The sequence below is a fragment of the Onychostoma macrolepis genome, chromosome 21 (genome assembly GCF_012432095.1).
Source record: "Onychostoma macrolepis isolate SWU-2019 chromosome 21, ASM1243209v1, whole genome shotgun sequence".
In the NCBI taxonomy this organism is placed as follows: Eukaryota; Metazoa; Chordata; class Actinopteri; order Cypriniformes; family Cyprinidae; genus Onychostoma; species Onychostoma macrolepis.
The window spans coordinates 18588783-18604107 of NC_081175.1; the positions used below are offsets into that span (position 1 = coordinate 18588783).

Sequence of the window (15325 nt, forward strand, 5' to 3'; positions counted from 1 at the left end):
TGTTGACTGAACTTAGGACTCGTGGTGGTGTTTGTCATTTAGTGTTTTTGATGGAAAAAAAACGACAAAAGAACAAAAAAAACCAAAAATAATACTGATAAGATAACAAAACTACTACGAATTCTACTACTAATAACAATATTAAATCGCACTAAGGATTAATGAGCTGCTGGGTTTCAGTTTCAGTTTCAAATTTATTCCAGGAATACATGGCCTCTCGGCCCATAGTTCCACTAAATCATAATGACATGAAATATAATCTTTTCTTCATTCCATGATATATATACACAATGCCAATCTCCATGCATACCCCGAATCACAAACACTTGACACATCAATACAAACATCACCGACAAGAACAAGATCACCTAAGTATTTCTTACGCAAATCCTCATACAAGGAGCAATCATACAAAAAATGCTTCTTATCTTCTAATCACAGAAATATTTGATGTTAACTTACAATAACTACAGATTCTCTCTGCCATTGGTGTATTACTCTATCTGCCTGTTTCTATAGCAAGATGATGACTTGAACATCCAAAAAGGAACAATGATCGTACCAGTTGCATGTTATACACAGACGCAATGTAGCTCTCTTGTATCAAAGACGACTTGCATTGTGAATATATATTTAACTTATTATTTTCCAAAACTGATGTACTGTATACCATGCCTCATGTGCTTTTTCTTTCAGTCGTTGGTTAAGAATAGTTGTAAATGTTCTTATATCACCTACACTTTGAGCCTCCCAGGCACTAGAAAAACCATAAAAGTACAACCATTACTTCATCTAATTGAAAAAGCATATTATAACATTTTCTTGGATAACGATGATTAGACATAGGCACTAGTTTTATCCAATACATGATACATCTTTTCATATAAGAAGTGGACAATACAAATCTACCCAAATCACCCAAGACAGCTACATTGCTCACACTTGTACTGATACACAGGAGTTTTTTACAAAAAGATACCTGAACATTTTCAATACACTCCACTGGTTCAAAACCCCATATCTCAGATCCATAAAGTATAGGTGCAAACATGCGATCAAACAAATACAAGGACAAATACAATGCCTTGGCTTGCTAAAAGTTGTCTGGTTTTCCACCATGACAATTTTGGTGTAAACCACATACCCACATATTTGTAACAATTAACCACTTCAATCTGTTCACCAACAAAATACCATTTTTCATCCTTATTTAGAGAGCCCCTCTTCTAAAAAACATCATTTTCATTTTACTCAAATTCAATCTGTTTCTGTAACCCTCCAATTGTATCTGCTATATTAGCCATATCATTAGCATATAGCAAGGTCTGTACTTCTGTGATACTTTCAATTTGAATACCTTTACAATTTTCCTTCACCACTGTTATATATTCATTTAAAAAAAGAATAAACAAAAGTGGACTCACGAGCTGCTGGGTTCATGAATATTAATCACGTAGTCTGCGTTCGCACGAATTGATTTGCTGAAATTAAAACAGGGAAGATAATAGGTGAGCGCCGGCCAATGAGATTGTCGTTTGCGCATAAGTTCCGCCCACTACCAGAGAACCCGGCAGTTCTTAAAAACTGAAGAATTCCAAAGGAACTCCGTTATTTTGACAAGAAAATACAACAAAGAATATCGTTTACATGTTGCGCGTCAATTCTGCATGTTATGTAAGACTCTCTCGCTCTGTCTCTTTCTTTCTTTGCGTGTGTGAGACAAAGCGACAGCGATTCGTGCGCTTTCACACTAGAGTTTACTGTACGTCAAATACAGATAGCCAACACTGCACATCCATTCAGATGAACTGAAAAATAAAATTATAATAATATTATAATAAATTATAGTAACGCCGTGTTTTATCGTCAGTAACGGTAACGGCGTTGTAACGGGGGAAACAGTCATTTGTTTACTAGTTACTGAAAAAAAAATTACGCCGTTTATTTATAACGCCGTTATTCCCATCACTGCACATAACTACAACAAAAAGCTTTAGTGATTTATCTATTCACAATTTTATTGTTGAATTATGAAAGTGATAATTGATTCCTTCATTTTATTTTCAAGTGGCACTACTCCTCCATAGAAACGTTCCAAGAAGGGTTTGTGGAAAAAACTTCTCTGCCAGTTTCAAAGAGCTCCAAAAGAGCAATTGGCTATTTTGAATGCATCTGCTTTTTCTCAAAGGACAGTATAAATATATTGTGGCTTAAACACTATTTTAAAGCTATTTCAATCAGGCTATTCATTTTTTCCCATATTTACCAGTGCATTACCAACAGGATTTTATTACAGCTGATGCGTGTGTAAAGTAAAAAAAATGTTGTTTTCTTACCCTAGATCAATGAGAAGAGTCATCGTATGTCAGCTATTCGTAGGCTGATTTCCCAGGAAGTATTAATACTGTGGAGTTCTCTGGTTTAAGCATTACATCTGAGCCAATGTAACTGACATCTGTTTGTCCAAACAATGGTAGATGGAGGAATGTTGAAGAAACCTGCTTGAAAATATAGATTACACATTCTTCATAAATAAAAAAAATATAAAAAAATCCTTTAAATATTTGGTTGAAACTATATCTTTTCTGTCAATGAAATAAAATGACTTGTAATTAATCTCAATCTAAACGATTTCTGACCAGTGTTTAAAAAGAAGAATTAAATAATGTAATAATGTCAAATTTGATCAAATACTCATCCTTCTTTTGGCTATTCTATTTGGTCCTGCTAATAGCACAGAAAATACACACTTTACCTTTAAGTATTACTTACACTGAACTCTAAATGAAACAACCTACTGAGTTTATTCTCAGGAACTGAGGATGTCTCCCGGTTTGAAATATGAACTTGACAGACACTGTCACATACTTAATCTTTGTGCAGAAACACAGACTCCTTATGGTGCCGTCACCAACCTGCTGAGAGAGAAAGACATAAAGAGGGGACGGAGAGAGACCTTGTTGACACAGAAAACACCATGCAATCGAAGCACATCAGCATCTATAATGTGATGCTACATATTCAGCAGAGCCCCTTGCACTAATTATCCACATCCTCATCTACTGAAACCTGCACCCAGATGACCCTCCCATCTGCCCGCAGGGTGATCAGTTCAGCTGATGTACAGACACTGCTACACCATGGAGGGGGCTGCTGGGACACGCCAATGTGTGGAGTCTGTATGCTACCTTGACATTTTTCCAAGAACGCTAACTAATACTCGGATAGAATTTTGTGGCTTGAATCCAGATCAGCTGTACTAAGATTCAGAACTGGAGATTTGAGTTCATCACCCTCTGCCTTTCATCTTTACCAACCTAATTGGTTAATTAAAACAACAACATAATTATTTCCCTTTTCATTGAATCATAATTGCCAGAACTCTCTAATCAGCTTAACTACATATCTATGACTAAAATTCTTGTTTTCCTATTACCTTCATTTTAACTAAATATACGAGATGACAAATATATGTTAATAGTTGTGTTTAAATGTCATTAAGGAAACCAAACTATATCTGAAATATGCTGAAATGTTTATTCACATAACAGAGCTTCCAATAATAATTATGCCATATTCTTAAGTATGGAAATCTAGATTGACCAACAAAGGTTCATTATCTATGCAATGAATAAAAGTTCAAAAAGACCAGAACAAATGCATTTAACAAAAAAGTTAAATGGAATATTTTTATTTATTTTATAAAGCAACCAGTTCTGAAGTAAGAACCGTCATTAGTCTTGAATTTTGCTGTACCGAAGTTTGTGGTTCATACAGTCATGTAGCTTATAATTGCAGCACAGGAAGGCTTGCTAGTATTAATAATCTGTGATCTAATAGTCTGCTGTTACTTAAAGAGAATGTGAGAGATGGAGAGAGAGTATAAGAAAAAAGGCAAGAGAGGTTACACAGTACAAAGGCTCATTAAGTGTTCAGCCTCAGCCAATGGTGGTAAAGCTTTTAAGTGCCTCTAAAAGTTAAAAAGGTAATTGCTAAATTTATGTTGTTTAAACTTTAAAGTCTTTGTAGAAAAGCTGCATGCACTATTTATGTTATTAGTGCAAGTAAAAATCAGAATTGACTTAATGTAGCAGGATCTGCTCTCTTGCATGTACAGTACACACAGAAGCATGACGTCAACTCTCTCTGATGTGCCTGACTGATAGATGGCTTGTGGTTCTTGCCAAGAGAACTTGCAGAACTGTAAATTACAGCTACAACTGCAGAGTAAAACTCAAACATTTGGTCTCTCTCAGAAGCAGATCAGTGTTGGGCAGCACAGATGTAGATGTATGATTCAAAAATTTGGGGTCAGTAAAATTTTGTTAATGTTTTTAAAAGCCCTGTTCACCAGGTCTGCATTTGAATATACTGTACAAAATATTAGTACTGTGAAATATTCATTTAAAATAACTTTTCTATTTTAATATATTTTAAAATGTAATTTATTCATGTGATGGCAAAGTTTAATAAAAACTTATAATTTTAATATGCTGTTTTGCTTCTTAATATTTTTTCAGGATTCTTTGATGAAAAGTTAAAAATAACAGATTTTTTATTTTTTTTGTAACAAATTCTTTTACTGTCACTTCTGATAAATTTAATGTGTGCTGGCTGAATATTAAGTAGTATTGTACACAGTAGTGTGTATAATATTTATAATTTTATTTTTTTTGAAAATACAGTGTATTAGCAAATCTACAAAAACAAACTAAAACTAAGACATTCTGAAATTAAATTTAAACTTAAAATTAAACTTTTCATTCAAATTTCTATGCCTGCAACACATATTGTAAAGAAAAAAGAAAAAAATTGCAATCAAATAGAAGCATTTTTCACTAGTGGAGGCCACTGTATCTGATTCTGCATTGGCCTCCCTGTGTAGCTACAGGGGAGCTTGCGCACTCATGGCCGGATCGAATAACCAAATAACAGGAATTTTTGAAAACAATGGCTTCCTGACTTCTCCCTGAACCCTCACCTTATCGTTCTGGGGTCACAAAGCCTAAACTTGACCCCCCCCAAACGTCACCTGGCATACAGCCACCTCTGTTTCACCCTGAAGTTTGCCTCAGAGAGGGAGAAAAAGCTCTAAACCAAGTCCAGCTGTGGGAAGACTGCGAGTTCTGCACCATTACCCCTCCTCAGACCAACCTTCAAGCGCATATACATTACTTGAAAAAATATATATTTTACCACATTTGAGTGTGATATGTATATTTATGCTTATTTGAGTACTATGCTGTTAGCCATTTGTCAAACAGAGTAGCTCTATGTAGAATGTTCCAAATCAGTCATTTATTAAGTTACTTTTCAGTTAGGATTCTGGCTTACAAGGCAGCTCACTAGGTTTTGAAACAGAGCCTCTGTGTACTCCAGGGATGCAAACTCATCATGGGTGAAAAAGGTGACAAAGACACGCATCAGCTTATCAGATAGTTCATTCTGCCCAGTGCTACAGTTATCACTGTCAATCATAGCAATGATTGGCGGAACAATTAAGTGGATTCACTTGCGTTTGTCACTCCTGAAACAGTATACGTTTGGTCCTATTAGACAAATAAGCTTCTGATATAATCAATGACTAACTACACAATCGATCTCTTATTTACACCGTGTATGCTTTTTTTTCTCTCCCTCTCGTTATAAACTTTCGAAAACAAAAATTGGTTCAGAGAGGATTCTGAATAACCAACAAAAAACACCCTGACAGGCCATTCCTTTCAACAGAGATGCCTGTGATTGGCTACAATACTCAACGCTGCAAAAACACGTAAATAAACTTGTGGTTTTATCATTCGAAACCAGAGCGTGCATGCAAAAAAACACTGGAGCGTTTAAAATCGGTTGACTACAAGCGGGTACAGAATTGAATTAGCACTAATAGTACGATAAAAAGACCCCCTTCAAAAAACACTTTCTCATCAGATCTACACAAATCTCGTAGGTGACCTATTTTGATCTCAAAAAGGTGAGTTCTCACACACAACAAACTTCCAAATACCTTTTAAGGAACTCTCTCTTGCATTAAAAGTCTTCTGCTGAACTTCCATTACTCCATTTCTCAGAATGGTCATCTTCATTGAATGTTGTGCACTAGTGTTTACTAGAACCATTACGGCAAAAAATAACTACCGCCTAGATAAGTATGGACAATTAATATAAAAGAAATAGGTCTGAAGGCCCTGAGGGGACATGATGGGTTTTAAGGACTCATGTCCATGTAACATCTCTTGGCTAATTGATGTAGATCCATAAAATAAAAACGCTCATCCTGTGTCCTATTAGCCAAGTAGAAAAACACTAGAGAGGCCATCCACATGCTCTCAGTCTGGAAAGAACACAATGATTTATTATACTCTATGGTTTCGGATTGGGGCAATGTTTGTGTGTACTGACAGGAAACACAACATTTAGTGAGGGCTTTCAAAACAGCATTACCACAGAGCCCGGGCCAAGACAAAATGCCACCCACATTTAGAAGGTTGTTCTTGTACAGCTCTAACAACCACGCTAACAAAAAATCAGATAGCCTTATCTATTTAGTCAGCCACTGCTAAAATACAAGCATCAAGAAACCGGGATTCGTTTTCTTTTAAGGTCAGGTTGACAAACCCTGAAATCGAGCACTCAAAAGCAGGAAAACGACTCAAGTAAAACCTTGCAGTTTGCAAGAAAAGGCTCATTTGTGTGTTAATTGAACTGATGTCAAATTAATGCTATCTCTGCAATTCACGTCTTCTAATTCAAGCAAATGTGATTAAGATTTGCCCGGGCATTTGAATCCAAACAAAAGGAGGACAATAGTCCTCTCTCGGTTCACTCTCAGACATATGGAACTGTTCCGGAGAACAATAATCGGCTATTCTCAAAGCAACTCAATTTTTACATCATTGAATAAACATTTACAGATAGACAGCAGACTGCATTTCTAGTAATGAAATGAAAGGCCATTAATCTCCTTTTATATGCATTATCTATATAAAATCTTCAAGAATCTACAATTAGGATCAAAAAACCCTCAACAACTCAGCTTGTTTGGAAATTCATCTTACTGTAAACAGATCAGTTATACATATGATTAATTAAAAAAATAAACTTGATCTTTCAGTGAAACAACAGACTTCCATGTCCCGCCCTACTTTATTTTTTTGTTAATCCATTTTACTTAGATGTATGTCACAATATAAAAAGAGATCTTTTGCTAATTCCATTACATTTCAGCATTAAAGTGCCCTATTATGCCATTTCGAATATTGCTTCATGCAGTGTTTAACGTAGCTGTATGTGAATGCAAACGATCTGCAAAGTTGATTTTAATTTAAATCCCACTTCCGTGACGTCTACACATCACGGGGTAACACATTTGCATAATGCGCGCCTATGTTCTACTTTGGCTGGCCATGAACAACTTGACCCACCCTCACGTCATGTTACTGATGACTGCTTCTCTAATCTCAGGGAGTTCATCGCAGGATTCACAAAACTCTTGCTTTTGAAAGATGGCTCAGTACCCCGTTTATTTGGACCAGCTGGCTCCACTGAATCTCAGACTGAAAGTATGATAAACGATAGATGTTTATATTTTCTATCGAGTGTTTTTATGTATATTTATGTATATGCAAAGTGGGAGAGAGATAGGGGGCGGGATCGAGAAAGGTCCTTGAGTTGGGATTCAAACTAGGGACGCCTGTAGCGCAATGGCACTGCCCACAAGGCTATAGGCACTGACTTAAACACATATTTTGAGAAAAGAAAAGCATTGTTTGATCTTACATGCATGTAAACATATTGTAGGAGACTCCCAAAACACTAGTAGGAGGAACCTTAAAAATGACATAATAGGGGTACGTTAACTGGTTTATGCTAATCTCCCAGCCAGGCCAAGCTTGAGTTTAGCTGGGTAGCCAGCTGACCTCCTAGTCTGAGCAGTTGAAAAGACCCCAAAACCCTTCTAAAACTAGCCACAGACCAGAGTGGGAAACCAACTGAGTCAGTAAACCAGCTTAAGCTGTTTTTTTGTGTGTGTGTTTTTTTTAGTAGGGAAAGACAAAACAAGACACTCTAGTGGACTAGTTTTGAGTTCTCAGAAGCAGTCGTGTATGTGCTGACTCACAGCAAACGCCTATAACAAGGCCACCTCGAATTCTCAATGAAGGCACTGAGATGAAACAGAACAAGCTGTCACTCTGCAGTGCTAAGTGCTGGGATTGTTTGACAGTGCTAAACTGAAACGCCATCCACAGGGCCTTTCGTTATGCTGATGCCGATTATGACCGCGGAAAGAAGGAGGGAGGAAGATATGGAAGGAAGGAAGGAGCAGGAGGAGGGGCATGAAGATCCTGCGGGAAGTGATTATTAATTCATTGTGAATAGTGATGTATGTTTATGCCTCACACTTAGCTTGTGTTTGGACTCGTCCGTTTTTTCTTCAGGAATATACGGCACAGATCTTCTCTAAGCTGGTTGTATTGAATGTTAAGCCGTTGTTTATTTGATTGCGTCATCTCTGAATGTGTCAGTGGCTATCGTCAACCTCTATTAATCTTGCTTTCATCTCTTTGGCTTTGCAATGCTGAGACAGATTTTCACAAAGAAGGTTCTCTCCTTCCACGGAGGCTTTGATCTGATCCTCCCCACCTTCTCTGGTGGATAACAGAATCAGATGGATCTGAGTGGTAATAGGGCCAGAAAACCCAATGAAATTTGCTTTATAGTTGCGGCCCGTGTGAGCAGATGGTCTTTTCCCATCAATGATCTGAACACTGAGATGCAAGATGTAGATTTCAGACTGATTTTATAATCCAACGTCGAACGGCGAGTGTCAGAAAAGGCTCTCCATTGTGTGACCGCTCTGGTCTATATTTAATGGATTGAATCGCTCCTCTGAGAGTGGAGCGAGACAGACAGGGAGACAGAGAGAGAGAGAGAAGCACTTTCTTTGATGAAGTGAAGCAGGTCCCATCATTAGTGGCCGTCCTGTGTGCGAAGCTCCATGCCGCGGGGACGTGATTAAATCAGTCCCTGTAAGACAGCTTTAAAGAGGCATGAACAAGCAGCGGTTTTCCAACATAGTAAACATTCAGCATATACTGAAAAAAGAACCCGTGCCGTGTTGTCTCTCTCTGATTACTCCCTTCATTTATAGCCCAGCTGAGCTGCTCCACTTCATTATATTTTTTGGTTTGGAAACACATTCAACATGCATTTTTAATTTGTTTTAGCGTTTGCCTAACATGCTTTGCCTTTTTCCCCCATTTTAGTAGGCAGCGGCAGACGTCTTCATTTGTTTAAAAAGCCAACAAACAAACAGATTGAACATTTGCTACAGTATGGCCACAAAATTACTATGATCAAGCTAAATCTTTGGTGGAAAAAGCCCACAGTGGTGTCCAGAAAAGGCACTGGCAACCAAAATTTGTATAAACAGGTTTGAATGTTGTGTACTGCTTGAGCATCCATTGCAGAGAACAAATTAGCTGCATGAAAATTGCGCCGTCTGAATGCATCAACACAACCGGTGATGTGGGACGCAAATAATATGTCTTACTGCACTTTGAGGGGGAACGGAGCCCTCGTTGGAGATGCAGTCTACCATAATCCCTTCTTTATGATGCCAAGTGAAGTAATGCGACTGGCCTACACAATGACTCCACACAACCCTGCACATTTATGAAACCATAAACTGAACATTCATAAAAGAAACATTGGGAAACTTCTGAGACTCTGAAGCAAGCGTGTCCCTCATCAAATGGAGCCGAGTTGAGAAACCAGTTGGGCAATTTTTTTTTTTTGTTTACACATGTGAATGAACAAATCACATTATGCTAACCTTATTTATATTGATGACTTGATCCCTTGGAGTCCTGATCCAGATTAGGAGAAGACTGTTGAATTAAGAGTTACATTATGCTTCACTTCTGAGCCCATCCGGAAATGGCATTACGGGAAGAACATCATGAAACTCAAAGAACTTCAAACTCAACCACAAAACCACTTCTAAATGGGAGCCAAGTCTAGCAGCAAACCCTAGGGTTGGCATCAAGAACTGTAAGACAAAGAGAGATGGAGGGAAGACAAGCACATTTTAGGTAGATTTCAAAAGGTCCTATTGTTTTTGAGCACATACAATAAAGTGGTTTGGAAGAATTGGCCACAAACGATGCATTATAAAGGAAATTTAGCTGCTTCTTTGAGTCTGTTTTCTGTTGGCAGTCATGGTGAACTCAGATTGCCCTGATGCTTGAAAAACTTGCACAGATGAATTGCTAAATCCTCTGTCTACCCCTAACATATGTTGTTAAATCATTGCGGACCAGTTTGTCAAGACAATGGAATGAAGAAAAACTCGAGAGCAAGCAATCAATCATTTTTATACATGCTCTCTATACTATAGGGAGGCTATTTATTGTGACATTGACCAAAATTCTTGACATAATAATAGCAATTTAAAAAAAAAATAGGTGTGTAAATCTAATGGCAAGCCACGCAGGAATAATGTATATGGGAACTCAAAACGTTTGATGTAGCTAGTTTTTCAACCCTCAAATGTGAATGTAGCATTTCATTAATCATCAATCGTCACATTTATAGTAAAAATCTATACATATTTACTGCTAAATATGGTTAGATATCAGTTTAACAAGTACATTACATAATTTGAATAATTTTTTAAGGTCATGCAAAACAATAAATCAAATATTCTATTTATATTATTTCCATTTAAAAGTTTGAGGTAATTAGGATTTTTTTTTTTTAAGAAATGAATACTTTTATGCAGCCAGGATGCATTAAATTTATAAAAAGTGACTTTAAAGACATGCTACACAAAAAAAATAAAAATAAAAAAAAATCACATTTTCCACAAGGTTATTAAGTAGTACAACCATTTTCAATTATGATAATATGTTTCTTGAGCACCAAATCAGCATTTGAGTAATTAATTACATTTTAAAATATATTAAAATAAAGAACAGTTAGTTGAAATTGTAACAATATTTGGAAAATATTACTGTTTTTACTGTGTTTTTGATCAAATAAATGCAGCCTTACAAACTACAAACTTCTGAATAGTAGTGTGTATATACTGTACTCTACACACAGAAGACGCTGGGATAGGCTCCAGCATCCAAACGACCCTACTTAAGACAAGTAGTTTGGAGAATGGATGGATGGTTGTATATACATGTACTGTACAAAGACATTTTCATAAATGTGCTTCATAAATGAAATGGACACAATTGCACATAATTTCCAAGTTGCCTCATACAAATGTCACTAACACACCACTTGCCAACCTTCACAATGCTCTCCATAACCTAAACATTTTAGCTTGTTGCTCAGAACTGATCCAGGGTCACAAATCCCAAAGTACACATACACATTCATGTTCTATTCAAACTAGGGCTTCTAAACTGCTGAGTCTCTTTAGTTGCAAGAAAGTGAAGGAAGTGCCTGCACACTTCATCAACATACAGTATACTCCCACATACTCAGTTTCAGTCACGGCTAGGTCTTTTCATTTATCAAAGACGTGAACAAGTTCTTATGCAGCTCTGCAACAGTTTGTGTTGGCGTTGCTTCAGCACAGTTAACCTATTGAAAAACTGGAGAAGCGGCATTGCTTGAAAAAAGGCTGAGAGTTTTGCAGTTCACCAACTTTCTTCTATGCCCTCCCTAAAAAGTCAAAGTCAAACCAGCTATTGAGAGATTTCTGACTGAAAGAAAAGGCTTTGAAGTGGAGTGAAAGCGTTTTCTTTTGATCTGTGTTGAAACGCTAAATACGTGTCAGTGTGGACATTTGTTCTAACACGCTGGAGATCCAAACAGAGATGAGCTTGTTGAAAGAGAACTTAAAACACACACACACACACACACATACACAATCCTTTCTGGAAAAACTGAGAATTTTCTACACATCTCTTTGCATGCTCTGCCATAAGACTCCATACATCACTGACGTTTGTGATTACAGGGGAAAAAAACGATACATCAAGAATAAAGCTGGCTTTTGTTTTAAAGTATGTGTGACTTGAAGGAACTGTCTCAACAGTAATAATAAACAGAAATGTTTCAGTCATGGACTCACTTTCTCAACTGTACTAGAGACAGTGACCGAGTTCAAGACAAAGGGAGAGAGAGTTGGGCAAGGAATCAGAGGGATGGAAAGGATACTCTCCGTCCCACAGGACAAGAGATAATGAGTTCCTTTCTACGCGGTTAGTTTTCCTAATTTCATAAACATGTTTAATTGATTAAATGCTCCTGCGACATCCAGACGATATTTCATTATGGTCATGTGGACATGTGCTGTAAAGGTTAAAGTAGACTGTTCTGCCAATAACTGAATTGGCCAGCAGAGATAAGCCTCTGTTTTCCGAGTCCACAGTCGTCTGTCTTAATTTAGCAGGAAGACGTCTGAGAAAAGTTGGAAAACTAATAAGTGATGAAAATATTATTTCAAAGGTTTTGTAGCCATGAAAGAATTTACCTCACATTCAGCAACTTTTTGCTTTGAAACTGAGGGGGGTGGGGGGGGTGGGGGGGGGGTTGGGGGGGGGAGTAAATGCGTAGAACTTAGTAAAAAACATGTTTGCTGAAATCAAATAAATAATAACTGAAAAATGTAATCTAATTATATATTATTCAGCTCGGCATTATTTCTCAGTTTAACTTGATGTACTAAAATAACTAAAACTAAAACTGAAATAAATATTTATAAAAAAGTACATAGCCTTTTTTAAGTAAAATTAATAAATAAAATAAACAAATAAATAAAAATCACAAAAAATTACTAAAACTTTACCTAAAACTACTACGAATACAAAAAAATATAAAAATAAACAATTATTCAAAATACGCATAAAAACTATAAGAGTATCTCAATGAAAAATGCTAAAATAACACTGGAGTGAACAAACTGTGTTGGTTTGTAAATAGAACTAATTGACCAATCCTGCCATAAAAATTCTCCAATTTGCGATTTTCACGGACAAGTTTCTGCTGTTTTCCAATACAAGTTCATAGAAATACTATCTGGGTAGTTTAAAATGCATTTTATGAAAATTACTCTTTTTCTATTGACAGTGATAAGCATGTCTCAATTAGGATTTGCATAATTGAATTCCTTTAAAGGAAAAAAGTAACATATCAATTCTTTCTAGCTCATGAATGAAATCCAATCAGTTTGATCACTTTATGAACATTTTATTAAAACTCATGCTGTTCACAAAAAAATTCATTCTTATAGGATGTTCTGTAAAGTTTGCCTGAGCATCAGAAAACAAGTGGGCACATACACAGTCCAATCAGCATTAAGAATACTTTAAATGTGTAAACCTAATATATGATGTTCTTAAGCAAACCACATAAAGCTCCAAACACTCATAATTTCAGCTGACAGGCCACACTTGAAGCAATTGTTTATGAATAACACAAACCTGAGGTTATCCATTCCTCTACATAAACACAGCCTGCCTCTGTGAGGTATTTCTTGGAGCGCAACAAAGAGCTTTCTGTGTAACCTCAAGTGCCAAAAGCAATATTTTCATGTGGAAGCCATACCTGTCCTCTGATTTCCTGTCTTATGTAAGATATCCTTATACACAAGATAAGACTGGTCTGTGCTGTGTTGAAAAAGAAAGAGCATGATGATTTAAAGCAGTCTGATCTAGCTGACTGAGAAACTCCATTAAAAGTGTTGATAGTGAAAGAACACCATACTTATGCAATGAAAGAGTCTACTGTAAAAATATACAAATTTAAAAAAGTGAGGTTCTTGAAGACTTGAAGACTGTAGTTACTTTTCTAGAGCGTACAAATCTATAATGCTCTTCTGGTAAGTCTGGTTTGGTCTTCTCGCCACAGATATAAAGAGACCTCAGTGAAGCGTTACTGCTCCTTTGATACTGAAAACAGCGGGTGGAGGCTCAAAGATTAAATCACATCATATTTTCCTGCTCTCAAGAATGAAACGTTTCAGACACCGTCGCTAGATCGGCAAATCTGACAGACAATAAGGCGACAGCAGCGGAGGATTTCACAAAGAGCCTCTTTCAGATCCCCTTCATTTTCCCGCGGTTTTCAACAGCAGTTTTGATGTTGTCTGTCATGACTTTGGCGCCACAGCCCGGTTACTGGAGCCAGAGCTCCGCTCCCACTAACGCGAGGAAAGAGCAGAACGTCTAAATAATTATACCGTGCTGAAGCACATAATGAATTTAGCAGGACTTAGAAGTTTACAATAATGCACGTCTATAATCTTTTATAGTTACTTCCATAAATAGTTTACCCACATGTCCTTAGGTTTTACATTGCTGGCTCATGTTGGGCTCTGGACTGGCCGCCGTCCATTAGGGTTGTTGATGGAAATTCCGAGTCATTTGGTTCGAACTGTTCGGATCAATAACCGATTCAGTGAATCTTTACGTCATTCGGTTATTACGTGGTCCCTGGCGTAACTCCACTAAATTTTCTCAAACTGTTAATTACACTTTTTCCAATTAAGTTTCATCAGTAAGATTTATTTTAATTGATTTATTGTTGTTTAATGTCACTCCTTATTTTTTGTGGACATGATTCAGCTTATAAAATTTAATTATTACAACCTAAACATATTTCACATTTACATAAAAAAATAAAATTACTATTGCATTTAATTAACATCTTTAGGCTGAAAGGTTTGCATGTTTTAATTAAAAAATGGTATTTGTTAAAATCAACGCTGCCTTGTATATTAATGTCATTGAATAAATTCAAGGAATATGTAGGTTTCAATTTATTTGTTAACATTTCTGTTAGTTGGCTATTTTAGTAACCACGTCCTAGGTTCTCTTCAGCTGTCACTGATCACTCATTGGTTCTCTTCATCACGAATCTGGCATTTCTCGGTTCAATGAATCATTGGGTTGTCATTGCAAGATCCGACTCACCAATGTGATTCATTGTGGCTTGTATTTATAGACAATTCTGACAATCAACTTCTTCTGGGTTATAGAGACTAATAGAGACTGTTGTTGAGACAACTGGCTCATTTCGATGTAGTTTTGATGCCCCGTTCATCCTCAAACAGAAAGAGAGGCATCTATGCTAGTCGGGGTCATTGTCGAGGTCGGGGATCAAAAGTTCAGGCAAATTCATTTTCACAGAAAAATCCTACATGTTGGCGAATGTCTCCATCTAGCGGCTAAAAACAAGACGTGTTTGACGTGCCAATCAATACTCTTAGATTAGAGTCTAGTTCAGTAATACTAATACATAATTCATTCTCACAATTAATTAAAAATGCGGTCTATAATATTGCAACCACAATAGAAATATACTTGAA

At 36.7% G+C, this 15325-nt stretch overlaps 1 protein-coding gene across 21 annotated transcripts in view; it reads right to left on the reverse strand.

Annotated features, from left to right (window-relative positions):
- Window positions 1-14399, reverse strand: part of rxraa (retinoid X receptor, alpha a) — a 198155-nt gene extending 183756 nt beyond the window's left edge. For 7 of the 21 annotated variants that reach the window (XM_058757258.1, XM_058757270.1, XM_058757259.1 and 4 more), the window contains exons 1-4: window positions 14295-14399; window positions 13564-14158; window positions 2799-2915; window positions 2337-2498 (exon numbers count right to left, since the gene is read on the reverse strand). The gene's annotated coding sequence lies outside the window, so the exon portion shown is untranslated. Of the gene's footprint in view, window positions 1-1424; window positions 1482-2336; window positions 2502-2772; window positions 2919-13563; window positions 14159-14294 lie in introns of those variants that run through there. The other 14 variants (XM_058757249.1, XM_058757254.1, XM_058757250.1 and 11 more) reach the window with 14 other exon arrangements.
- Window positions 14400-15325: the final 926 nt, after the last annotated feature.